This window comes from Arachis hypogaea, chromosome 19 (assembly GCF_003086295.3).
Source record: "Arachis hypogaea cultivar Tifrunner chromosome 19, arahy.Tifrunner.gnm2.J5K5, whole genome shotgun sequence".
In the NCBI taxonomy this organism is placed as follows: domain Eukaryota; kingdom Viridiplantae; phylum Streptophyta; class Magnoliopsida; order Fabales; family Fabaceae; genus Arachis; species Arachis hypogaea.
In genome coordinates, this window is record NC_092054.1 from 129,466,323 (window position 1) to 129,492,603 (window position 26,281).

The 26,281-nt window shown below is 33.8% G+C and overlaps 1 long non-coding RNA gene across 1 annotated transcript; it reads right to left on the minus strand.

The window, feature by feature from the left end:
- Positions 1 to 22,109: 22,109 nt before the first annotated feature.
- On the minus strand, positions 22,110 to 24,733 carry LOC112780150 (uncharacterized). The gene is made up of 4 exons (XR_003191006.3): positions 24,370 to 24,733; positions 24,227 to 24,282; positions 23,155 to 23,556; positions 22,110 to 22,326 (listed from the first exon to the last, which is right to left on the minus strand). It is a non-coding gene; the product is annotated as an uncharacterized lncRNA (long non-coding RNA).
- Between the last annotated feature and the right edge of the window lie 1,548 nt (positions 24,734 to 26,281).

The window sequence follows — 26,281 nt, forward strand, 5'->3', positions numbered from 1 at the left end:
CCAAGAGCACTCCATCATTCTCCATGAGATTAGAGAAGATCAAAGAGCTATGAGGGAGGAGCAACAAAGACAAGGAAGAGACATAGAGGAGCTCAAGAGCACCATTGGTTCTTCAAGAAGAGGAAGACACCACCCTCACTAAGGTGGACCCGTTCCTTAATCTCCTTGTTCTTACTTTCCTGTTTTTTTATTTTTAAGCCTTATGTTTTATTTATGTTTGTGTCTTTACTATATGATCATTAGTGTTTAAGTGTCTATGTCTTAAAGCTATGAATGTCCGATGAATCCATCACCTCTCTTAAATGAAAAATGCTTTTAATTACAAAAGAACAAGAAGTACATGAATTTCGAACTCATCCTTGAAATTAGTTTAATTATCTTGATTTGGTGACAATACTTTTTGTTTTCTGAATGAATACTTGAACAGTGCATATGTCTTTTGATATTGTTGTTTATGAATGATAAATATGTTGGCTCTTGAAAGAATGATGAAAAGGAGAAATGTTATTGATAATCTGAAAAATCATAAAATTGATTCTTGAAGCAAGAAAAAGCAGTGAATACAAAAGCTTGCGAAAAAAAAAGAAGAAAAGAAAAATGGCGAAAAAAGAAAAAGGATCCAAGAGCTATGAAAAGAAAAGAGAAAGAAAAATTCAAGGGTAAAAAGGATCCAAGGCTTTGAGCATCAGTGGATAGGAGGGCCTAAAGGAATAAAATCCTGGCCTAAGCGGCTAAACCAAGCTGTCCCTAACCATGTGCTTGTGGCGTGAAGGTGTCAAGTGAAAACTTGAGACTGAGCGGTTAAAGTTGAGGTCCAAAGCAAAAACAGAGTGTGCTTAAGAACCCTGGACACCTCTAATTGGGGACTCTAGCAAAGCTGAGTCACAATCTGAAAAGGTTCACCCAGTTATGTGTCTGTGGCATTTATGTATCCGGTGGTAATACTGGAAAACAAAGTGCTTAGAGCCACGGCCAAGACTCATAAAGTAAATGTGTTCAAGAATCAACATACTGAACTAAGAGAATCAATTACACTATCTGAATTCTGAGTTCCTATAGATGCCAATCATTCTGAACTTCAAGGGATAAAGTGAGATGCCAAAACTGTTCAGAGGCAAAAAGCTACTAGTCCCGCTCATCTGATTGGAGCTAAGTTTCATTGATATTTTGGAATTTATAGTATATTCTCTTCTTTTTATCCTATTTAATTTTCAGTTGCTTGGGGACAAGCAACAATTTAAGTTTGGTGTTGTGATGAGCGGATAATTTATACGCTTTTTGGCATTGTTTTTATATAGTTTTTAGTATGTTTCGTTAGTTTTTAGTATATTTTTATTAGTTTTTAAATAAAAATCACATTTCTGGACTTTACTATGAGTTTGTGTATTTTTCTGTGATTTCAGGTAATTTCTGGCTGAAATTGAGGGACTTGAGCAAAAATCAGATTCAGAGGCTGAAGAAGGACTACAGATGCTGTTGGATTCTGACCTCCCTACACTCAAAGTAGATTTTCTGGAGCTACAAAAGTCCAAATGGTGCGCTCTCAATTGCGTTGGAAATTAGACATCCAGGGCTTTCCAGCAATATATAATAGTCCATACTTTGTTTGAGTTTAAATGACGCAAACTGGCGTTCAACGCCAGCTCTCTGCCCTATTCTGGCGTTAAACGCCAGAAACAGGTTGCAAAGCAGAGTTAAACGCCAGAAACAAGTTACAAACTGGCGTTTAACTCCAAGGAAGACCTCTACACGTGAAAGCTTCAATGCTCAGGCCAAGCACACACCAAGTGGGCCCGGAAGTGGATTTCTGCATCATTTACTTATTTCTGTAACCCTAGTAACTAGTTTAGTATATATAGAACTTTTTACTATTGTGTTAGGGATCTTTTGGGATCATTTTCGAGATCATCTTTTGATTATTTTAGATCTCTAGACCTCCATGGGAGGCTGGCCACTCGTTCATGTCTACCCTATTTTCACTTATGTATTTTCAACGGTAGAGTTTCTGCACACCATAGATTAAGGTGTGGAGCTCTGCTGTTCCTCATGAATTAATGCAAAGTACTATTGTTTTTCTATTCAATTCAAGCCTATTTCTTCTCTAAGATATTCATTCGCACACAAGAACATGATGAATGTGATGATTATGTGACGCTCATCATCATTCTCACTTATGAACGCGTGCCTGACAAACACTTCCATTCTACATGCAAACAAGCTTGAATGCATATCTCTTAGCCTCCTGATCTACGATCAGAGTCTTCGTGGTATAGGCTAGAATTATTGGCAGCCATTCTTGAGATCCGGAAAGTCTAAACCTTGTCTGTGGTGTTCCGAGTAGGATCTGGGAAAGGATGGCTGTAACAAGCTTCAAACTCGCGAGTGCTGGGCGTAGTGACAGACGCAAAAGGATTACTGAATCCTATTCCAGTATGATCGAGAACCGACAGATGATTAGCCGTGCGTTGACAGCGCATTTGGACCATTTTCACTGAGAGGACAGGATGTAGCCATTGACAACGGTGATGCCCAACATACAGCTTGCCATGAAAAGGAGTATGAAGGATTAGATGATAGCAGTAGGAAAGCGGAGATTCAGAAAGAACTAAGCATCTCTATATGCTTATCTGAAATTCTCACCAATGAATTACGTAAGTATCTCTATCTTTATTTTACATTTTATTTATCTTTTAATTATTAAAACTCTATAACCATTTGAATCCGCCTGACTGAGATTTACAAGGTGACTATAGCTTGCTTCAAGCCGACAATATCTGTGGGATCGACCCTTATTCACGTAAGGTTTATTACTTGGACGACCCAGTGCACTTGCTGGTTAGTTATGACAAAGAATTAAGATTATGAACGCGCGTATTAAGTTTTTAGCGCCGTTACCAAGGAATGAACGATCACGATTTCATGCACCATAATTCAATCCATAACCAGCCAATTTATTAACAATTACAGCCCATCGGCTCATGGCATATAAGGCACTTCCACCACTATCCTCCGTATCTCATACGATTCTCTTTGATCATCATTGATCATTAATTCTCCCCTTTCTTCATTCACAAATTACCACATTTTCTAACTTCTTCCCATTGCTAGGCTTATCATAATGATTTAAGACATAAGGGGTGAGATCGGAGGCTTAGAAGTTTGAAATTTGACTTTGAAAACTCAAAAATCAACTTTGGAATGAAAATAGGGTCACACGTGAGTGTCGCCCACACGCATGCGTAGAATGCATCAAGGTACAGCGACGCGTACATGTCCCTCCACGTGCACGCGTCGATGGGAGAAAAGCCAAGTGACGCCTATGCGTCAGCCACGTGTATGCGTGGGTGCGTTTTGTGCCCCAAGCATAAAACCAGCAGAACTCAGGCACAACTCTCGGAAATTTTGGCTGGGCCAATTGAATTTGCTCATCGACGCGTACGTGTGGGTAGTGAAACTTTGAAAATGACGCGTGCGCATCAGCCACGCCTATGCGTGGGAGTGCATTCTGCCAAAAATTTTACTAAGTTAAAAAGCTGCATAATTCACAGTTTCAAACCCCAATCTTCCGACAGACATAACTTCTCCGTTTCAAATCATTTTTCACCAATTCTTCGAACGGCATAAACATCCCGGATCCAATTTCATTTCTAGACAAATTTTGCACAAATCGGGGATCAGGAGTTCAAGTTATGCTCCGTCAAAATATGCCCAAAATCACATTTTCATACAAAACCACAAAGTGCCATTTTCAAAACAAACCAATTCCAACCCTTTTTAAAATCAACCAAAACATACCAAAAATCACTTCAAGCCTCCTCAACTCATACATTAACATTTTTATCAAATTATAACCATCAACCCATCATGTTAACCAAGCTCATCAATTGATCCAATTTCAAACACAATATCATGTCATATGTATTTTTCCTCATTCCAATTTCCAACAACACCATTTTCAATCAACCACCAATACTTACAATCATTACCATCCTCACTCTCAACATGGTTTCACCCACAAATCTACCTCAACCAATCATTAGTCATATATCAAAACATGCATATCTTTCATACATCACACCATCAAAACATCAATATTCATAATCACATATATGACCACACAATTTTTTTTAACCATTCAACAACATTAACCATTCAAATCCTATCTTAGGGCCTGTAGCCTAAGTTTTTACACCACATTACATTTTAGATATAGGAAACTGAGACCATACCTTAGCTGCTTTTCCGTTTAACTCGGAACACCTCCAAATCACTTTTTCACAAGCTCACCAAGCTTTAACACCTCAAAGAACATATTTTTAGTACACCAAAGCCCTTTTCCAAGCTTTCCAAAACCTCAATCAATCTTCAATATTTACATACACACTACCTAAGCCACAAATATCACATTCAAACACAACAACTCAATACCCAACATCATAAACCAACAATTTCCACTAGGGTTGAGAATTTTACCACACCCAAGGATAAAGGAGACAAGATTACACTTCTCCTTCAAGCTAGTTGGGTCCTATAACATCAAAGAGCCCAAAATCTCAATATTTTTCTCTATTAATTAGAATTTAAGGCTGAGAAAACTGGACCAAAATCGTAGCTTGCCTCAAGAACAAAGTAGTGGGTTTTGTAGAGCTCGTCACGGTGAACGCATGGCCACAAACGGTGTGACAATCGGAGCTCCAGATCAAAAGTTATGGTGGTTTGAAGATCAAACAAGGGTAGAACTTTGGAGAAGTGTTCTTCCCCCTTTCATTCTCATTTCAGTGTGTTTTTAAGGATTTAGAGGAGAGAGAGAGTGCTGTTTTTAAGGTTTTAGATTTAGCTTGATTGGGCCAAGGGCCCAATATGGGTCCGGTTGGCCTAGTTTGGCCCGTTCGGTCCAATCTTGGACCGATTTCTATAAAATTGGTATCAATATTCTCATTTTAATCTCCTCTATCATGTTAAGCTATGAAAATCACATTTTTGGCTTTCTAGAATAAATTCTCATTTATGGCTAATCAGCCGTTAATTAACCGGGTTTTACACCATCAAAGGGGAGTTTTTCTAATCCTAATCCTTCAATTCAGTTTAATAATGTTTGTCATCAAGGGGGAGATTGTTGAGTTTGGAAAACTTATGTTTAATTAAAATTATGATCAAATATTATTAAAGTATTAATTAAAAAATTATTAAATTGTTATTTGCTTCCACTGGTTTGTTTGATGTGTTTGTTAGTGTGCAAGAAGAAGAAATTAATTTTCTATTGGGCCAAAAAGCTAGAGCAACACACTTTGATCAATAAATTAATTTAGGTTTGTGCAAAATTAATTTAAACATAAAGTGGCTGAACTTTGAGATTGAGACAAGCACAAGTCACAAGCCCATTTTGATAAGACAAAAGAATGAAGGAAATGGCCCAAGAGTTTCTAGCATGTTTCGGTTACTTTGGTAACTTGAAGTTGAAAATTCAAATTGGTTGAATCACATTAAAAGATCCATACGTTACACTATGCATTGGTTACGGGAACTCAAATTCCAATTTAGTTAAATACATGCATAGGTAATCGAAACTCAAAATTAAATTGAGTTTAATAGTGCATTGAAAGCTTTGTTTCTTCTCTCTCCTCTCTCTCTTTGCATTCGGTCATGTCAATCAGAGAAAAGAAGATTGAAAAAGTTATCAGAAGAAAAAGGAGTCACAGTGAAGCCTATGGAAGAAAGGCTATGAAGAAAGATCTGAAGAAAGGCAAAGCAAGATCTTTGTCATTAAAGGCATGATTTGAAGAAGAGCTTCAAGATTTTCGAAGCCAAAAATAGAAACAATCCGCCTCTATCAGAGAAGAATATATCAGTTGCAAAAATTCACTTCCATTCTTGTTCATCAAAGAAAGAAGGTAGCCGTCGAGCTACACATAGGAAGAAGCAAAAATGGAATGCAAGAAACTGTCCTAGGTCAGAAGATCATCAAGGGTCCGAATCCTTTCTTGGAGCCAAAGACAAGATCAAGGGTTCAGATTGAAGGAGCTTGATGAAAAGGGTTGAGAGAGGTACATGCATGTTGGTTTTTGGTTTTCTCTCTCTCTTCTCTCTGTCCGAACCGCTGCTTTTTTGGTTAGAGAAGAAGTTTCTTGGTTGAACCGGTTTCAACCTTGGAAGCTTCCCCTTCTATATTAAGGGTGAACGGCCAAGGGTTGAGATCAAGGAGAGAAAGTAAAAAAGCACAGAGTTCTCATAGCTACCCAAGCTTCCTGAGTTCGTCTCCTTCAATGGTGTGTTATTTTGTTTTCTTTTTTTTAGTATTGTCTGTCTGAGTCTAATGGTGAAAAAGGCAAATATGGTGAAGTTTGTAAGAAAAACTAGTGAGAGGAAAAAGGCAGTGATCAATATTAGAGAAAAAGTCATAAGATGTCTCAGAGTTTCTTTGTACATCTGTATGTTGTGTTTCATGATCCTGTGAGGATTCTCTTGCAAGTTGGGTTAGCACTTTGCGGTTGAAAGCTAGGTTTTGAGTCCTAGTCAAATTCAGATTGGGTGTAGAATCTGGATTTGTCCCAAATAGGAATGGGTAGTTCCTAGGGAGAAATTGGTGTCTGTAATATTGTGAACACATAGTGAAATTCCATCATTATTATGATAGAGACTGGATGTAGGCCACATTGTACCTAGTAGCTGAACCATGATATATCTGGTGTTAATTCTTCTTCCCTACTCCTTTCTCTGTTTCTATTTATCTGGAGACAAAAACAAAAATATCTCTCAACTCGATACGAGACAAAACAAAAGTGTCTCTCAACTCAACATGAGACAAAAAGTAGAAATATCTCCTGTAGTTACTTTAAAAGTCAGAAATTAATATTCAGAAAAAGGGATTAAGATTCAACCCTCCTTCTCTTAGCCACTGATTACCATCACTCTTGTTTAAAAATATTATTTGTAGGATGTAGTAAATTTTTTATTTTATCAAACATATTTGTCTAATACATAGACTAATTTCTTTGTTAAAGAAGCATTCATTTAGAACAAAGTGTTCTATTGCTTTTTTTTTCTGGATATTTTTCTATATCAAAAACGAAATTCAAATTATCACTATGTTAATTACAAAATAAGATAATAATTAATTTTTGTTAAAATAGTTCATGATTTTACACCGAACTAGCACATTATTAAAGGTTAATTATAGTGTAAAAATGTAAATTCATACGGAGAATACATATATTCATTTTAAACCATACAAATTATTATTTAATAATATTAGTGACACTGTTGATACACTGTTTTTAACCACAAAAACATAATCTGTATAAAATAAATCTTTATAGTAGTGTTTTTCATTATTGAATATTCAAACAATTCTCATTATGTAAGAATTTTTTTATTTTATATATAAATATTTTCTGTTAAACAAATTTTTTCATTTATGTTATCATTGGGTTATTTTTTTAGATATTAAAAAAATTTTAATATAACACCTAATTATTGAGTTATATGGTGTTTTACAAAATTTTGGAGACAAGACAAATTTATAGGAGTGAATTGTTGCAGCAGAAATTTTTTTATTTTTTGAATAATACGCAAGGAACGTATCAAATTTTTAGATATTACAACATGCAATACGCAAATAACGTATTGTATTATTTTAATATTAAAAATACAATACACGGAGATGTATTCACAATACACCTCCCGTATATTGTACTTTTTATTAAAAAAAATATATAACTAAAGATGTACAAAAGAAAGAACAAATTGTTAATTTACTAGATTCTGCTTGTATGGTATGAACTTATAAAAATGTATAAAAATTACAATAACAATCTTTCATTAAAAGGTCAATAACAATTATAAAAATTAATTAATAAATATTTTTTTCACAAGCTTGGTATATTTTTTAACTTTTTTTTTATATTCTGGAAAGGGTATATTTATTTGTGTTTTTGTATGATGGGTTAATCCTCAAGTTATATTCCTTATTATAGACATCTAGAGTATGAAAACTTTTTGCACTATCTACACTTTTCGCACCTTCTACACCACCTACATGACAACAACAACCACAATAATAAATACATTAATCCAGCAATATCAACATTAACAATAATAAATACACTAATTTAGCGGAATCAACCTTAACAACAATAATAAATGCATTAATTCAGCAAAACCAATCTTAACTAAACCAGTAAATAAGACTAATATTAACATAAATAATTAATGCATCATTACCTAAATTGTTATCATCATGGCTCTCATTGCCATTATCTTCCTCGGCTCCTTGCTATCATCATTATCCTCAGCCATTGGCGGTTGTACTTGAGGAAAATCAACAAGAGTACTACGACCAATTTCTCTAGCGACACTCTAGATTGAGTCAATAAACACTTTTGGCCCAAAGCGTAGAGAGGGACTACGATGTCGTAGTCTCAAGTCCACAGATGACTGACCCAAAACAATTCAAGAAATTGCCGACTAGACTGTAGATCCTGCTCGTCAACTTTAGAATGTTATGATTAAGATTTCTGCACTTGCAGGTGAGGGTTAAAGAACAAATCATTCACCCATTGCAACGTGTCTGTTTCAGACACCCACTAATACATCTGGTGGTTTAAGGATTGCTCAGCTACGTTCCTTCACTTTGACATAGAGGATCAGTAATATGGTTGGTAAGACATCATGTAGAGTGAGAGAGTCAGAAAATAATTGTGTAAAGAATGATGAGTTAGGCTCAGTGTATGGGTATGCCAGTTGGTATGGGTGCATGAAGGACTGTGGCTGTAGCTGTGGTTGTGGTTGTGACTATGGTTGTGGAACATTACTAGTCAACCACAGATGAACACTATATACCTCACTATACATTACGTATACTCATCAGATACTTGATAGTGCAGGAAAGAGTCACCAACTAGAACGAAGTTCCTACGATTTGTCCACATCATAATGTATATATATAGAATGCTTAGGTCTCTAATCTTTGTTCTTTAGTCCAATCAGAACCACATTGTGAGCTTCTATAAGATGAATGGGTTGTCCATGGGCTTCTTGTTGCAAAACGAACTAGCTCTTATCCTATTTGATGCATGTCACTCAATGCACTCAAAAGATATTAGTGACATGGTTGTGCTCCATATTGCGTGATGATAGAATGCCATTTGGAACTACAATGTTTCCCATACAATCATGATTATACGAGTTCTACATAAATTGCAAAAACATATAATTTCACAAACATTTCAATAACCTAATAATTTCTAAATTCACAAACAACAAGGTCTTTATAATTTTAAATTTCTAATAAACATAATCATCAAGCAAGTATTTTGTAACAAAATAATTCAAAAAACATTTTCCAAACTAAAATAAACATTGTTTAAGTTTTAATCAATCAAACAATGTTAAAGTTATAACTTAAAAGTAAAATGAATTATGTTTATGGGTAGGGTATATTATGCTGGGTTGATTTTATAATATTAATATTTATAAGAACTTAAAAACCAAAACAAAATGGAAGTCCCATTGGGCAATCTCTCCATGTCAAAACCCGCCAAATAAAGTTTATGGGTCAGGCGAGTTTTTTTTATTATAGCGGTCTAAAATTTCTAGTCCGATCAGCATTTTTTTATGAGTTATACAAATCGATCTGGTGAGTTTTAGCCCATTTGCCACACCTAGTGCGAAGTAAGTTTCTCAAATTGAAATAAGTAATAGAATCTACTATCTCGTAATTCTACTTCAACTTTGGAATCATGCATATTTTGGTAGAGATGTTTTGATTCCAAATTTTTTAAACTTTAAAACAAATCAAAAAATCAATTCATCATCATCATCATCATCATCAACAACAACAACAACAACAACAATAAATAAATAAATAAACAAATATAAAAAGTAATAAGATATTGAGTAAAGTATCGTTTTTGTTCCCAACGTTTGGGGTAAGTCATATTTGTGTCCCTAACGTTTAAATCGTCCTATTTGTATCCCTAACGTTTATAAAAGTGATTCAATGTTATCCTACTATTAATTATACTAACAAATCAGATTATATTTTTCAATTATTCTCACTTGGATGTATTCATTCTCAATTAGGCCTCACTTGGATGTGTTCGATTTTAATATTATATCCACTATTTGTGTTTAGATTCAATTATGTTCTTAGAAAAGTGAATTACGTAAATGTTGTAGGAATTAGTTTTAACTTTTGATGAGTTATTTTTCGGAGTGGATCATCGATTCTATCCCAGATATTTGTATTCTAACTTCAAGAAGAGATTTTTAAAACTCAAACTAAAGTGTTCATGATGTTTAATTGACGGCAGGATAACATTGAATCACTTTTACAAACGTTAGGGATACAAATAGGACGATTTAAACGTTAGGGACACAAATAGGATTTACCCCAAACGTTGGGGACAAAAACGATACTTTACTCTAAGATATTTAATAATGTGATCTGCAGAATATATAATGTCATGAACCATTGTCTGATTTTATTCTTACCCGAAACCAAAATATAATCAATTATATTATAATCTATAATATATGTTTAATATACAATATAATATAGGTTTCTTCTGTAACATTAAATAAATATATTAAGATATATTTAAATAATAATACAAATTATGTTTCTAATTCCTCTACTTTCTAAAATTTAACATATTTAAATGTATTTAAATGTATGTTCAATTAAAATATTTTAAATAATTTAAATATTATACAAATATATTTAAATTCAAAATATATTTAATATTTGTGTGTTTGGAAGGGATAATGATAGATTGTTATCAACTGTCTTTATTTCTGTAACTCTAGCCGACCTAAATTTCGTGGGTCGTGGCTAGTGGCTATTATACATATTTATATATATTTTGCCTTTACTCTATTCTTCCTTTAAGTTTTATTTTTACCGCACTTATCCAAACGTGATACTTTCGATACGTGTGTTTCGCCCGCGATTTTTTTTTATTCGTTTTCAAACTTCTCGTTTAATAATTCCTTATATATATATATATATATATATATATATATATATATTACTATTCCACCTTGAGTCGTACCACCTTAGTATCATTGACTTATGACTCGAGTATAAGAATTTGAATGTTAAGGTGTTACAAAAAATATCCTACAAAATATGTTGGGTGCATCATATAGGATAATGGAGACATTGAATAGGATGTAAATCATAGATCCAAGCAGGTTTGTTAAAATGGTGAGATGTGTCTGGTTTTATATGTGATAAAAAAAATGCCTTTAAAACTTAAAAGTAAATTCTATCACACTGCTATCAGACCGGCTATGCTTTATGGTACAGAGTGTTGGGTGGCCAAAGAGGAGCACAAACATAAGTTAAGTGTGGCAGAGATGAAGAAGTTAAGATGTATAAGTGGTTATATGCGATTGAATAGAATAAGGAACGAACGAAGATATAAGAGAGAAAGTTGGAGTAGTACCTATTGTGGAAAAGATGGTAGAATCGCCTCTCAAGTGGTTTGGAGATGTGAGAAGGAAATTGATAGAGCACCCAATCAGGAGGGTGTATGAGATGGAAGATGGATAAGGGGTGAATGACAGAGGAAGACTTGGGAAGACCATTTACGAGGTGGTCAAATAAGATCTACATGTAAATGATCTCTCTGTAAACATGATATATAATAGAATTCAATAACGTCGTTTGATCTATATAGCCAATCCCACCTGGTGGGATAAGATTTCATTGTTGTTGTTTGTTACATATCATATTAATTTAAAGAAAAAATATAAAAATAGCTTTGATGTTTGTAATAGTTTTGCGCTAAAGTTTAAACATATTTTATTTGCCATCAATAATTTAATATTGATTCATTTCTATCCAAAAATTTAAACAATTTTAATTAGAACTAAAGTTTTAGGGACAATTAAAATTTCTTACAAATACTGGTTGAACCTTTGCACTTTTTCTCTTTATTTAACAACTAGAGATTTATAAATTTCATTTAGTGCTTGAAGAAAAAAATAATTTTTTTAAATTAGCCAAGTGTTAGATTCTTCTAGACAAATGATTTGTGAATTATAAATTGCATGACCTATTGATATTTAAAATCAATGCAATTGTTTTATTGAAAAAGATAAAAGATTTAATTGTCAATATAACCTAGTTTTTTTTTTAAGAAAGAATCTACATGTCCTTCCTCTAATTTTTCTTTCATACCCTCTTAATGAATATATATAAAATTGATCAACATTTCTCTGACCAAAGTTCTTATGCTTTAACTATTTTTAATTTCAGTAGGTTGTTTTGCCTAGTATTCTTTTCAAATAAAATTGTGAAGATTATTATCTTTTGTTCATCTATCTTTTTATGTATATTTAATTAAATTTAGACTACTTTGGTAAATTCTACTCTATGGTTACCATGTCTTGATGCATAATTGTTACCTTATTAATTTTTTTTTCAGAACGTGACTCATAATCATAACTTATCAATGGCCAAGGAATTATTTTAGGCCGGTAAACATTGCAAGTCTTGTATTGTTTATGCTGCTTTATATAAACACTGATAAGTGACTAGGATTACTTAATAATTTCACCGCTTAGTTAGCTCAAGAATTATGGCTATTGATTATAATCCTTAGTTCAAATACTTTGTATTTGTTCTGCTACTTTAAACTGCTTCTTATGCCAATGCCAATTTCTTGACTTTTCTCTTTCTAGTCATTATGGAAAGAAAATGTAGTATGCATAAAATACTTGCAGTATACAGTATGTTTCATTCTTTTTAATTCAGTTATTAGTCGTTACATATACACTAGGGGTGCACAGACCCGGCCGGCCCGAAGGCCCGGCCCGGTCTCGAACACTTTAGGGGATAATTTAGTGTGATTTCATCGGGTTTAGGATCGGATAAGGGTCTCAAAAATAGACCCGGTCATTATTTCGGGTCGGGTCCGGACCATAGCTTGGGTCACCCGAAGTCGGCCCGGTAGCTCGGTCATCATACACAATTAATATTTTGTGTTATTAGTGATGGATCATAACTATTCTTATGTGGAATTTAAGTATTGTAAATCTTAATATTTTGTGTTATTAGTCATTATAAGACTATAAGTTAATGTTTTATGTTTAGAATGCATAAGACTTTAGACTAATGCATAATATTGTGTTATTTGTATTGATTTAAATATTTGGTATTATTAGACAATATTAGTATTGATTGTGGTTATACTTTAGTATTGATTGTAGTTATACTTTAATTTTGAAGAAGGGTTGGTTCTTGTTATATTTTTCTAAGTGAATTTTACCATGTTAAATAATGGTTGGAGTCTTGAAAATTTGGATATTTTTACATGCTAACTTACAAGAAGGTATTAACGTAATGTAATGTTAATGGCCCGGTTTTCACCCAGTATAATTGTGGCCCGAAAGTGTATTGGTTTCATCGGGTCTAGGGCCGGGTTCGGGTCTAATAAATAGACTCGGTGTATATTTCGGGTCGGGTCTGGGTCACATCAAACCCGGCTTCACCCGGCCCATGTGCACCCCTAATATACACTTCAATTTTCAATTAATATTTTCATATATTCCTTTTCTTAAAGATAATTTGTAATCATCACTATACTTGTGGTTTCATCTTCCTCCAATGTCCTAGTGGTGCATTTTTATATTTGTCAAAGACCTTAATATGACAATATTTATAAGTCAATTTGTGCTCTACATTTGACATCCTTTTTTTTACTAAGATCAAATTTTGAGCACACATGTAGAAGGATGAACTATATCTATATGTAAGATAATTTTGAACCTTGTAACATCATTGGTGCAATGATGTTCTTTATTTTCGATACTTGTTTTCCTTTTTACTATTAAGTAATTTGAATTAGTACAACTGGATGAAAAGAAAGGGAAAATGATGGGTTGTTAAACTTCAATAATTGAACTGAAAGTATATTCTTTTTTCTTGGTATTCTTATTCTTTTTCAGTGATTAAAGAAGAATGCAATAACTTATTAGTCAGTTATAGATTGAATCTTGCTTTGTGAATGCAACAACTTATTAGTCAGTCATAAATTCTTAAATGGAATTTAGATCTGCGATAAATTATTCCTTACTTATCGAATTGAGAGATACCGTAAAAAAAAACTTAGTAATTTAGTTGAGAGAGAAAGAGGGCCTTTAGATTTGTCTTTCATGTTTGAGGGTTTTTTTTTTATTTAGCATAGTTTTATTATATTGTTTGTATTTATGCATTTTGTTTTAATTTGAACTTTATTAATCATGGTCAGAAGAGAATTGGAGCTGTTGGATATTGTGTAAAGGCAGGTTGGTGGGAGTGAAAAGAATTGGACACTTATCGAACTAATGAGATCCGTGCTATATATATATAATGGGTTACACATTTAAGTATTTTTGTCAACTAAATTTAATTAAATTAGTCTAAATTTAATAAAAATTACTCACAATATGTACGTAAATTACACACTTTTTTTTGAATATTTTCTCTTCATCGTCATTCTTTTATTGCTACTGTTGTTGCTGTATTTTTTATTTTTTCTCCTCCTTTTTTTCCTACCTATAATTATTGCAGTATTTTTTCTTTTTTTCTTTTTTTTATTCTTATTAAGAAGAAGAAGAAAAAGTTTTGACTTTATCAGAAAAATAGCATAAAAAAATTTTAAACATCACATAGAAAATTTCTTTGTTTTCACACCAAAATTTTTTATCCGTGATATAGGTTCTTGTTAAGAAAGTGAAACAAAAAGAATTATGAAAATATCAAAAAAGAGGAGGAAGGAAAATTTTGAATTATGTGAAATTTATTAGAAATAGCACCAAAATTTTTAAATCGTGACAGAAAAAATTTCTTAGTTTTGACACTGAAATTTCTTAACTATCATATGAGTTCTTGTTAAGAAGAAGAAAAGGAGGAGGAGGAGAAAGAGGAGGAGTTTTGAATTGTGTTGAATTTATTATAAATTTAATACCAAAAATTTTTAACCATAATAACATAGAAAGTTTCTTAATTTTGACACAAATTTCTTAACGGTGACATAGGAAATTTCTTAACCAAATTTTCTTATCATTGAACTAATTGATTATTATTGAACTCATATATAAGAGATTTAATAATTTATATGTCATTTGTAACAAATTAATATAGTTTTTTATTCCAAACACATTTGAATGTATTTTATTAGTTGAGTGAGTTAAGAGTTTGAATTTGTGAATCTTTAAAAATTTGAATTAATAGCCAAATTCATTTCTGAAAGATTAATCAATCTCTATTTTAGTTCCTAAAAGATAAAATTAATCAAAATAGTCCTCGAAAAATAATCACGTTAGTAGAATTCGTCCTTCCGTCATCTCAGTTGATGACGTGGCTAATGCTCGTAAACGTGGCACACCCCAAACCTAGCTTTGATTTTTTTGCCTCCAAGTGTTGAGACGATGTCGTTTGATGTATTCAAACATCTCTCCCATGATCACCACTTATAACAACCATGTCTCCTCTGTTCTCTCTGACGCTCTTCCCTGATACACTCACCTAAGCTTTGAACATCCCTATTTACTTCACATTCTGTGAGGCGACACTTACGCACGAGTTCGCGTGACCAGAGTGCAAAATTAACAAGTATAAGCAAACTTTAATTCTCTAGATATTAGAACTAATATTAGAACCGTAATCCGAATCTCAAGCATAAATAACTCTTCTCCTCCATGTTGACGGTAGTGGCGGTTGTGGGAAGTACTACCATGTGGTGGGGTTGAGTCTTCCAGAGTTATTTCCATGTTCGTGTATTCAAATTTCTAGATTTTAGAGATGGATTTATCAGTGATCAACTTCTATATCAAGTTACCTCAATATGGGTTCTATCTATGATGCAAAGAAGCTGTTTAATTTGGTGAAATACCCAACAAGAATTTTGTGTCGTGAAACTCCTTGATTTTTAGGTTTTCGAAAATGGGCCACCTTAGCAAGTGTATCAGTTTGTTTTCTATGATGAAATCTAAGTTTGCACAAGAATTGAATGAGCTTATACATTACTATTTGTTATCTCGGTTTGTGTTTCTGTTAAGGCTAGGGATGAAGTTCAGTATCTTCATTGTTGTGCATTGAAGTTGGGTATACTTGCTGAAGGAACGTGTAAAGATATCCAACTAGAGAAGAAGAGTTATTTATGTTTAAGATTGGGATTAGGGTTCTAATATTGGGATTGATTTGACTTAATTTAATAAACTTATCTTGTCAGCATCAACATTATAACATTTAAGGTGTGCCACGCTGTCAGTTAACGTTCTACCTCAACGAACGTTAGCCACCTCATCAACTTAGATGATGGAAGGACGAACTCCATTAATGTGGTTATCTTTCGAGGTACAATTCTTTTGATTAATTTTATCTTTCGGAGACCGAAATGGAAATCAGGTAATTTTTCAGGAACAATTTTGACTATTAACTCTTAAAAATTTATTGTGTCATTTATCAAAATTTCAATATCATTTTTAACAGATTTTTTGTGTCATTAACTAAAAATATCTGTGTTACTTTTGTTATTGTTAAACTAATTATGTGATTTAAACTAAGAAGAAAATGATGATATGATAACGACGATGACAATGAAGGAGAAAGAAAAAAAAAAGAGGAGAAGAAATCAAACCAAAAAAGAACATAAAAAAGAAGAGGAAATGGAAGAAGAAGAGATGGTGATAATGATGATGATGATAATAAAGTGAAAGAGAAAGAGAAGGAGGACGAGAAAAAAAAAAAAAAAAGAACGTAAACGTAATAAAGTAATAAACGCATGTATGTAAATTTGACTTGATTAAATTTAGTTAAAAGAAAAAACTTGGTTTGTCTAGCATTTTTGGTATATAAATTACTTCCATGTTAATTTGTTTGGTTGTGATATGATTTAAGTTCAGAAATTTTTTTTCTCATTGATTCCCCTCTGATGCAATTAATTCGGCAACTATTGGTGCAGTTTAATTCATTCAAAACAGAAATCTATAGTTTAATTCATTCAAATTACTAATAATGGGATCAATCTCACAAAGGAGAATTGCGCAATATTACCTTTTGTTTTAAAACAAGATAGAGTTAGTGGAAAAGGGATACATATATTTCAGGAAAAGAGATACATTATTTGCCAAAAAAATAAAGGAAAAAGAGATGCATAAATGCATATCGTTTTGATATCTTAAACATAATAATGGCAAAAGACTAAAATTAGTGTAGAATAAAAAATATTTATAACCAAAAAAATTATAAAAAGAATTAATTTTTAGTTAGTTAATATCAGTCAATTTTTTTAGAATTTATAATTTAAAATTTAAAATAAAAAATTTATAATTTATGACTTAAAACATATAATAAATAAATAGACTTTAAAAAAATTGACTAAATATTAGTTCTTAGCATTTTTCTTTTAACTTATTTTAGATTCTGTTGTCAGAGGTCTCGCTTACTTCTGCTCCAGCGAGTAAGCCACACACTTCCACCACCCGACGTCATCGTCCCGTATCTGAGGGATGTTGGATTCGGGAACACGGTGTCTCTCAAGAATTTTGTATTCGACAACTCCCTGATCACGACATTCGTGGAGCGATGGCGTCTGGAGACCCACACGTTCCATGGTTGGAAACTACTCAATATATAGCAATCTTAAATGAGTAAGTATGCTACAATTAAACTTGAACTCACCAGTATCCGAGGTTTTGTCGGAGGGCAACACAGAGACTCCAGAGACATTCATTTGCAGCTTGATGGCAATGCACATGGTACTTTAATCGGTCCAATTCGACCATTCGGTACTCAACACTTCTGTGAATACTGTAGTTCTTCACCCCCTGCATTACTGCATCTTTACATTTGAATCTGTGGCCGACTCGAAACTCTACCTCATCGTTTAGGTTGTAATCCTCTTCTCCAATGTTGGAAAACGGAAATTTCTCATGCATGGCGTCCAGATCCAATGTATGATAGTGACTTGGTACATCCAAGAGAGTTGGAATCAGGTGGGGGAGAGGAAAAACATAGTGCATTGTTGTCTCAGCCGGCGTCTCCAGTACAAACTCCTCCTCATCATCATCTTAAGAGGAATCACTATCGTTGCTATCTGCAACGTACTCTTCGTTGGAGTCTTCCTCACCCACCTCCATGTCTCCACTGGACTGGCAACATGAATCAATGGTGGTGCGAGAGGTGGGTCATCTTGCACAAAGGTCGAGTGTACAGAACCACCACCACCAACATCACCAACTTTGGCAGAAAGCTCCATCACTTGTTGTGCCATGATTCTCCCATAGATGTCAAACATAAGTCGCACATGCTCGTCGCCCTGGAGCCGAAACAGTCGAAACCGAAAAACTCCATTACCCGACGGTGCTAGCAACATATACCCCACCCTTCCGATCTCTCTTCTCCCTATACCACCAAAGTTGCTCAATATCAAACTCTTCAACTCGGACAACGAACTTACGCGTTGAGCGCGCAATAGTAACGGATTCTCACATTCAAATATCACCCCATTTTCGCTGTTTCTCATACGACAATTGGAGCATACACAGACAACCACATATCCACTGCTATTGGACATTTTTGTCTATTTTTTGGAAGAAAAACGGAGGAGAAGAAAATATGAAATGTATGTGGAGAATGCCAAGGATTTCATATCCTTTTATAACAGTTAGAAATTTGTCTTAATATATATCGTTTACACTGTAAACGCTTTAATTTAATACGTATCTCGTTTATACTGTAAACGAGATATACACGTGTCATGTACACTGATTTTATCTCATACAAGTTTATCTCATTTACACTGTAAACGAGATAAAATTGAGAGACGTATTTTCATAATAATTTTTATAATTATTTATTTTAGTAAATAAAATATTTATTTAATTTATTTAAATAAAAAATCTAAACAATATGTCTTCGTACCATTTTTTTTCACTCTCAGAGCCACTTAAGCCAAAAATACATTTCACGTGAAAAACTCGAAGTAAAGAAGCACCGTATGGGTTTACGGTTTACCTATCTTTATTAATTAGTAGCTTTATTTTTTTTATGTTTAATTTTTTTTTGAGAAAGTAGAGAGAAACAATGATAATCGTAAACAATATAAATAATAAATTAAAAAAAAATAAAATTAAAAATAAAAATTAGATTATTAATTAATTATTTAATTTTAAATTTTAAAATTTAAAAAATTAGAATTAACAATTAAATACATTCACATACACTGCATACGGTTACTCCTAATCTCACCATAACCTCACAATCTTTGGTACACGTCCAAAACTCGCCGTCGTCGATCTCCGGTCCACGGAAAAAACTAGTTGGCGTTGCTGGTTACAGCCGTTCCGACGGAGCATAAAGTCGTCGTTCTTCTCACGCCGTTCAGACGTAGCCAAAACACCGCAGCCCATACACGCCACTGTAGCCTCATCCCGCGCCGCTGCACTCCCGCCGGCCGTACTGATGCCACCGCAGCCTCACACTGAAGCCTCACCTCACGCCGCTATCCCTCCGTAACAAAGGCAGATCCCTATCTGTAGCTGCATCCATGCATCTCCCTTGCTGCTGCACCCCCTCCCGCCGGTCGTGCCAATGCCACCACAGCCCTCGCTGACACCGTTGCATCCTCACAGTGCGCAACAGTTCCCTCCGCAGCCAAAGGTAGCAATGAATGATGTTTGTGCAATATTTCAAGAAGAAAAGAAGATTATCGTTTCTTATACGGTCCAAATTGGAAATGGCAAGGTGTTTAACAAATTAATAACTTGGATATCTTGAGAACCAGGATTGGAAGTAGTGTTATGGAAATGTTTTTCTTTTTTTCTTTTTTTTTAGGCGTGCCTTCCCCCTCACGTGCCCATTGATGGAGTCCTCATTGGGTAAAGAATTTTGTAATGGTCCATTCGCATTCAACAATGACAATACTACTCATTCAGATGACAACCTTCTCAACTTATGCGATGTGAAGGGTAAACAATCTAACAAGGTAAGTACCGAAAGTTCTTGCATTGATAATGAATTTAAGTAAATACAAGTCAAATATGCTGGATGTTCAATTCACTAAGTTTGCAAATTGTTATTTTAATTCTTAATTAGATGGTTATTTTGTTCGATTCGGTTTAAGTATATACAATTAATAAATACTGGATGGTCATTTCATTAAGTAGCTGGATGATTATTTTAATAACTACATGGATGGTTGTTTGAACATTAATCAGCAGCAGCCACATGTTTTCTTTCCAATTGAGTCCATTTTATGCGACAAGTTTCTCCGGTGATAGGGAGCACCAGTGACAGTGGATGGTGAGCTAAGCACCGTCAGTGAGGGGGAGCACGTAAGCATCGTTCGTTTCTGGTGTGGTGGAGACCGACACTGAGGAGGAGCCTGGCTGACAATCCCACGACGATGAGGAGAAAACCTGTGGCGACTTCGGTTTCTGGTGAGGGAGAAAGTGGCACCGGCGAATGGGGTGGTTGGTGAAGCGGCAATGGCATGATGAACCTAGGAGGCGACGATGATGTTCGGTGAGGGGGAGATTGATGCCGGTAAAAAGGGATGATTGATGAAGGGGCGACAGTAGAGGATTTGGAGAAGAAGATGTTGATTTGATAAATTGATTTGCTAAATTAGAGTATAGGAGATGGTTAAAATATTGGAATAACTGAATAAGATTTTTTATTTGGGTAATTTGAGTGTTTTTTTTTTTTTACTTTTATTGAGCCAAATTTCTAACCCATTATTCATATTGTTCACAATCTCTATTATCTATCTAGTGAAGCCAAGTTTTTTTCTAAATTGAGAACTATTATTGAATATTGTATTGATGTTTTATTTGTTTTTTCAGATTAGATAGGACGAAAAGATCATCCCAACAAGTGGAAACTTATTGCTGAGAATTACGTTAGAAGTAAAAGTAAAGAACAAATTGCTAGTCATGCTAAAAAATACTTCATACATCTTAAGGAGAAGAAGTGTTCACGGGTTCAAAAGAAAAAAAAAAGCATTTTTGAAGACGACAATAGGCATCTTATCAGCATGATCATGATGATCATCAGCATCAGCAACCGTCTCAGCCTATCCTTCTTATTCCTCCTCTTCAGTCTCAACCTCAACTTCAATTTCAGCATCTGCACCAGCAGTTTCAATTTCAACCTTAGCTTCAGCCTCAACTTATCTCTAATAATGTCTTCACTTACCAGCAAAATATGATTTCTTACTCAAATATTCATAGTGTGCTTTATCATCCTGTTCTTGAATCTCAACCTTAACTTCAATTTTAATTTCAGTTTCGGCCTCAACTTCAACCTCAGCCTCAACTTCATCATATCTCACTACAAAAAAAGGTCTATGCATAGCTAGTGAAAAGGGTGACCATAGGTCTATGGTCACGGTTTTTGACCTATGGTCACGGTTTTTCCGCCGTGGCCTATTCTCTCGTAGCCATAGACCTATGGTCATGATTTCTATGGTCACGGTTGTAATGTTCAAATTCTGGCACTTTAGGCCACATTTTTTTACCGTGACCATAGGTTAATCTATGGTCATGCAATAAAACCGTGACCATAGCCTTATCTATGGTCACGGTGAAATCTATGGTCACGGTTTTCACCGTGACCATAGCCTCTATAGTCACCCCTTTCCAAAACCGTGACCATAGCCATATCTATGGTCACCCCTTCCCAAAACCGTGACCATAGCCTTATCTATGGTCACGGTTAGCCGTGACCATAGCCTCTATGGTCACCCCACCAAAAACCGTGACCATAGCCTCTATGGTCACCCCACCTAAAAACCGTGACCATAGCCTTATCTATGGTCACAGTTTTGGCCGTGACCATAGCCCCTATAGTCATCCCTCCTTAAACCGTGACCATAGCCTTATCTATGGTCGCCATGACCATAGTGTCTATGGTCACCCCACCTTAAAACCGTGACCATAGCCTTATCTATAGTCACTGTTTTCACCGTGGCCATAGCTTATCTATGGTCACCCCTCCTTAAAACCGTGGCCATAACTTATCTATGGTAACATGTTTTATTTTATGAAATTTTTTTAAAGCATACTCACATCCCAAAATGATGATAATCACAAAATAAATCTAAGAATGAGAAATTTAATTAATGTAAATCATAAAAGTTTCATTAAAAACTAGATATCCATTACAACACTAATCAAAATAGGGTGTAATTTATCCATTACATGTAATATCAGATAAAGTCTCTTATCAAAATGTAAAGAACACATCAAAATAATACATTTAGATAACCAAAATCATTATAAGACCCATCCCATCTTATATTTGTATAGAACATATTTTTTTCATATCATGTACTCCTGCTAGCAAAAGAAATAAAGAAGTTAAAATAGAACAAAAATATTTTTGTTGATGCATGCAGTACAGTTGAGTAATGAATATGGAGCACAAGTTAAATAAGTCAATCAATATGAAAATTTCAATCACTAAATAACAAAGAGCATTTGCTAAGGTTTTGAGCCATTTGGTAATGTGTATATGTTTTTAATCTATCTTTGAGTGGAACTTCAACTCCCCTGTTGAAGTCGCTTAAAACTGAAAAAAATCCAGCACAAAGAAACAACCACAACCAAAATAGAAGCTTAAAAAATAAGGTAATACCGAAATACTATTATTAGCTTCCAATCCATCAAACAAATCAAGTAATCAACACTAGCGAAACAGAAAAACCAGATCGAGTGTGAAATCAGTAGACAAAGTCAAATTTAAAATAATAATAATGCTGATTGCTATATATTACTGAGTACTGATTCAATGCTGATTGCTATCCCTTCACCTTCATGTATTATTATTGCTTTATCTATTTTTCTATACCTTCTGAAAAAAAATGATGGTAGATTATGCATCTTAGTTCGTAATTAGTTTCTTACTCTTCTATTCAATAAGTACTCATGGAGCCAATTAGACAAATGTCCAATTTGATGACCATGTAACATATTTTTAATTTGATAAAATAGTGTAATTATTTTATATAGTGGTTAAAATTTTTAATTTGATAACGAACTAGATTCTACTGTAGATTCGCTTAAGGCCAATAAAATCAACAATAAAATTAACATCAACAGCAATCAGCCACTATTAAGCAATCAACCACTATTAATTTAACTACTAATTTTGATAGTACTTACTTCCATATCTTTTGACACATGGTTCGATCCCAGTGAAAGAGGAATGCTTCGCCTCGCATCATTTGGTGCACTACTTGCATCAGGCGGATATTGTTGGGCAGCTTCTATCATTACTTGCACTTGTTCCGCACTCATACCAGGATTAACTTGTTGCAACAATGTTTTGATCAAGCTCGTTAAACCATCCAACTTAGAAGTTAAGTTATTTTTATTTTTCTCCATAGTTGAAACCACTTCAGTATGTTGTTGTTGCATTTGTCAGATTTGCTTATCCTTTTTAAGAGAGGATTTTGTGACTGATCGACCATAAAAACGAACTCTACCATGTCTCTCCTTTCCAAAAACCGTTTGAAGCGCTTCATCATCACTGTATCCAGCTTGTTTCAAATTTTGAAGATGATCCTATTACACAGAAGTAAAATTGAAATAAGTTCATGTGCGCATATGCTGAAAATAAAAAAAAAATTATTTACACATTTCTTTTAGTGTATATTTCTACGAAACTAAACATCTCACAATTTTCTATACATGAATTAATTCAAACCAGCAGCATAACAAATAATCACCCCTAAATTAATTCAAACCAGCAGCATAACAAAATTACTAATCACAAATCACTTATCATAAATTCAAAATTCAAAACACTCAGTGCCATAAGTCCATAACAAAATAGCAACTTAACAAGTCACTAATCAACATTTTATTATTACTTTAAAAGTAAGTAGTTATAATTACTTTTGAAACATACCTTAAATATACTCCAGACACATATATTAGTGATATCATGTAGTTTAGTATATTTAGAGTCTCTCTAGTCTCTTGATTATTGAGAATCAAATAATACTCTCCTACGTACTTATCTAAGTTAGTTACTTCGTATAAGATAAATTGAACTTTTTCTTTGAATGAAGTTTTTTTAATACATCATCATTTAGCTTTCAAATTATACGATTATTAACAAGTCTTGAAGAATACGTACGAGCCAGTTTGATTTGAACTCTGTTGGTACAAAACTTATTAATAATTTCCATAGTTCAATTTGCAACGATTTTATTTCATATATGACTCGTACCTAATGAGATTCGTGGAAGTGATTCGGGGAGTCTTGATTGCAGCACGTAAATCCCCCTTCTCAAATCCAAAAAGAAGATTATCAGAAATTGGTTACGGAAAATAAATTGAGAAAATCTGAAACGGAAAAGAAAAACGGCGTACCAAGCAGCACTGAGAACTGAGACACCGATGGAGACGCTGATGCCGACGGCGGAGAAGGTGTGAGGAGAGATCTTAACGAGCGCAGTACCCCAAAAGCGGACGCCACTAACCTTTGACGAACAGAGAAGCCAACGAAGATGAATACGATGTGCTGAGCTTTCTAGGTTTTGTAAAACAGGGAAGAGGAAGAAGCGACCGCATTGAGGAGCTTGGGACAACGGCAGCGCTGAGGAGCTTGGGACGACGGCGGCAATGAGGGGCTAGGGTTACGAATTGGGGAAAGAAAGAAGGGGAGTTTTAATTTCCTTCGGTTCTTGTTCACGGTGTTACGAATTGGGTAATTAGATTTTTTTCTTTTATTAATGTTAAAATAAAAAGATCTATCACTATTTAATAATTAACATATATTACTATATATACATATCAGATTGATTCACCTAAAATAAAAAAAATAGTAAACTAATAACAAAATGAGTGTTTAATTTTTTTAAATTAAGATAATAAAATTGATATAATATAAATTACAAATTTTGTAATAATGAGCTTTTTATTTTTATTTTTTACAGTATTATTTTATCCAACATACCAAGAATTAATTTATCCTACGCATTTAAATAAACGAACAAAATTAACCACTCAAATAATTTAAATTAATTACGATATGATGAATCTTTCATTTTAATGTTCTACAATCATTTTAATAAGTTTTAAATTATTTTTTAATTTAAAATTATTAATAGTATTCAACCTAATTTTATATTTATAAAATTAGATTTAAAATTTTAATATTTAAAATAAATTATATAAAATTATTATTAGTTTTTAATTAGTAAACTTTTTTAATTTTAAAAAGAAAAATATTTAAAATAATATAAAATAGTAAAATACATAAAAATCTTAATTAATTAAAACTCAAATGATTAAAATTGTGACCATAGACCCCTTTAGGTCACTCCTCAAAATCGTGACCATAAGTCTTTTTAGGTCACCCTTCCGAAAAACTGTGACCATAGATCCTTTTTTGTCACTGTAAAAAACCGTGACTATAGACACCTTTAGGTCACCCCAAAAACTGTGACCATAGACCCTTTTAGGCCACCCTTTCGAAAAACCGTGACCATAGACCCTTTTTGGTCATTGTAAAAAACTGTGACAATAGACACCTTTAGGTCACCCCCAAAACCGTGACCATAGACGCTTTTAGGCCACCTCCAAAACCGTGACCATAGACACCTTTAGGCCACCCTCCAAAACCGTGACCATAGACCCTTTAGGTCACCCCCCAAAACCGTGACCATAGACCCCTTTAGGTCACCCCCAAAACTGTGACCATAGACCCCTTTAGGTCACCCCCTAAAACCGTGACCATAGACCCTTTTAGGTCACCCTTTTTTGAAAAATCGTGACAATAGACCCTTTTTGGTCACTGTAAAAAATCGTGACCACAGACTCCTTTAGCCCTCAAAACCGTGACCATAGACTCTTTTAGGCCACCATTTTTTAAAAAACTGTGACCATAGATACTCTATGGTCACCCTTTCCAAAAAAAACCATGACCATAACTTTTTTTTGTCACCCTAAAAAACCGTGACCATAGAGGATCTATGGTCACGGTTTTTTACCATGACAAAAAAACCGTAGCCATAGACCCAAAATATTGTAGTGTCTCCAACATAATTTTGTTATAGACCAACAAAATGGAATGCCAAATCCGTATACTTATTTTCATCAATGTAAAAATATTTGGTAACAAAAAATAATTAGTAAAAAATAACCAAAATTTACCTTATTTAGTATTTATTAAGTATTATAATAATTAATAAATATTAAATAAAGTAAGTTTTAGCTGATTTTTTTGTCTCCCTAGTATTGTTGTTTTCAATATAAATGACCATTGAAAAGACCCGAACTA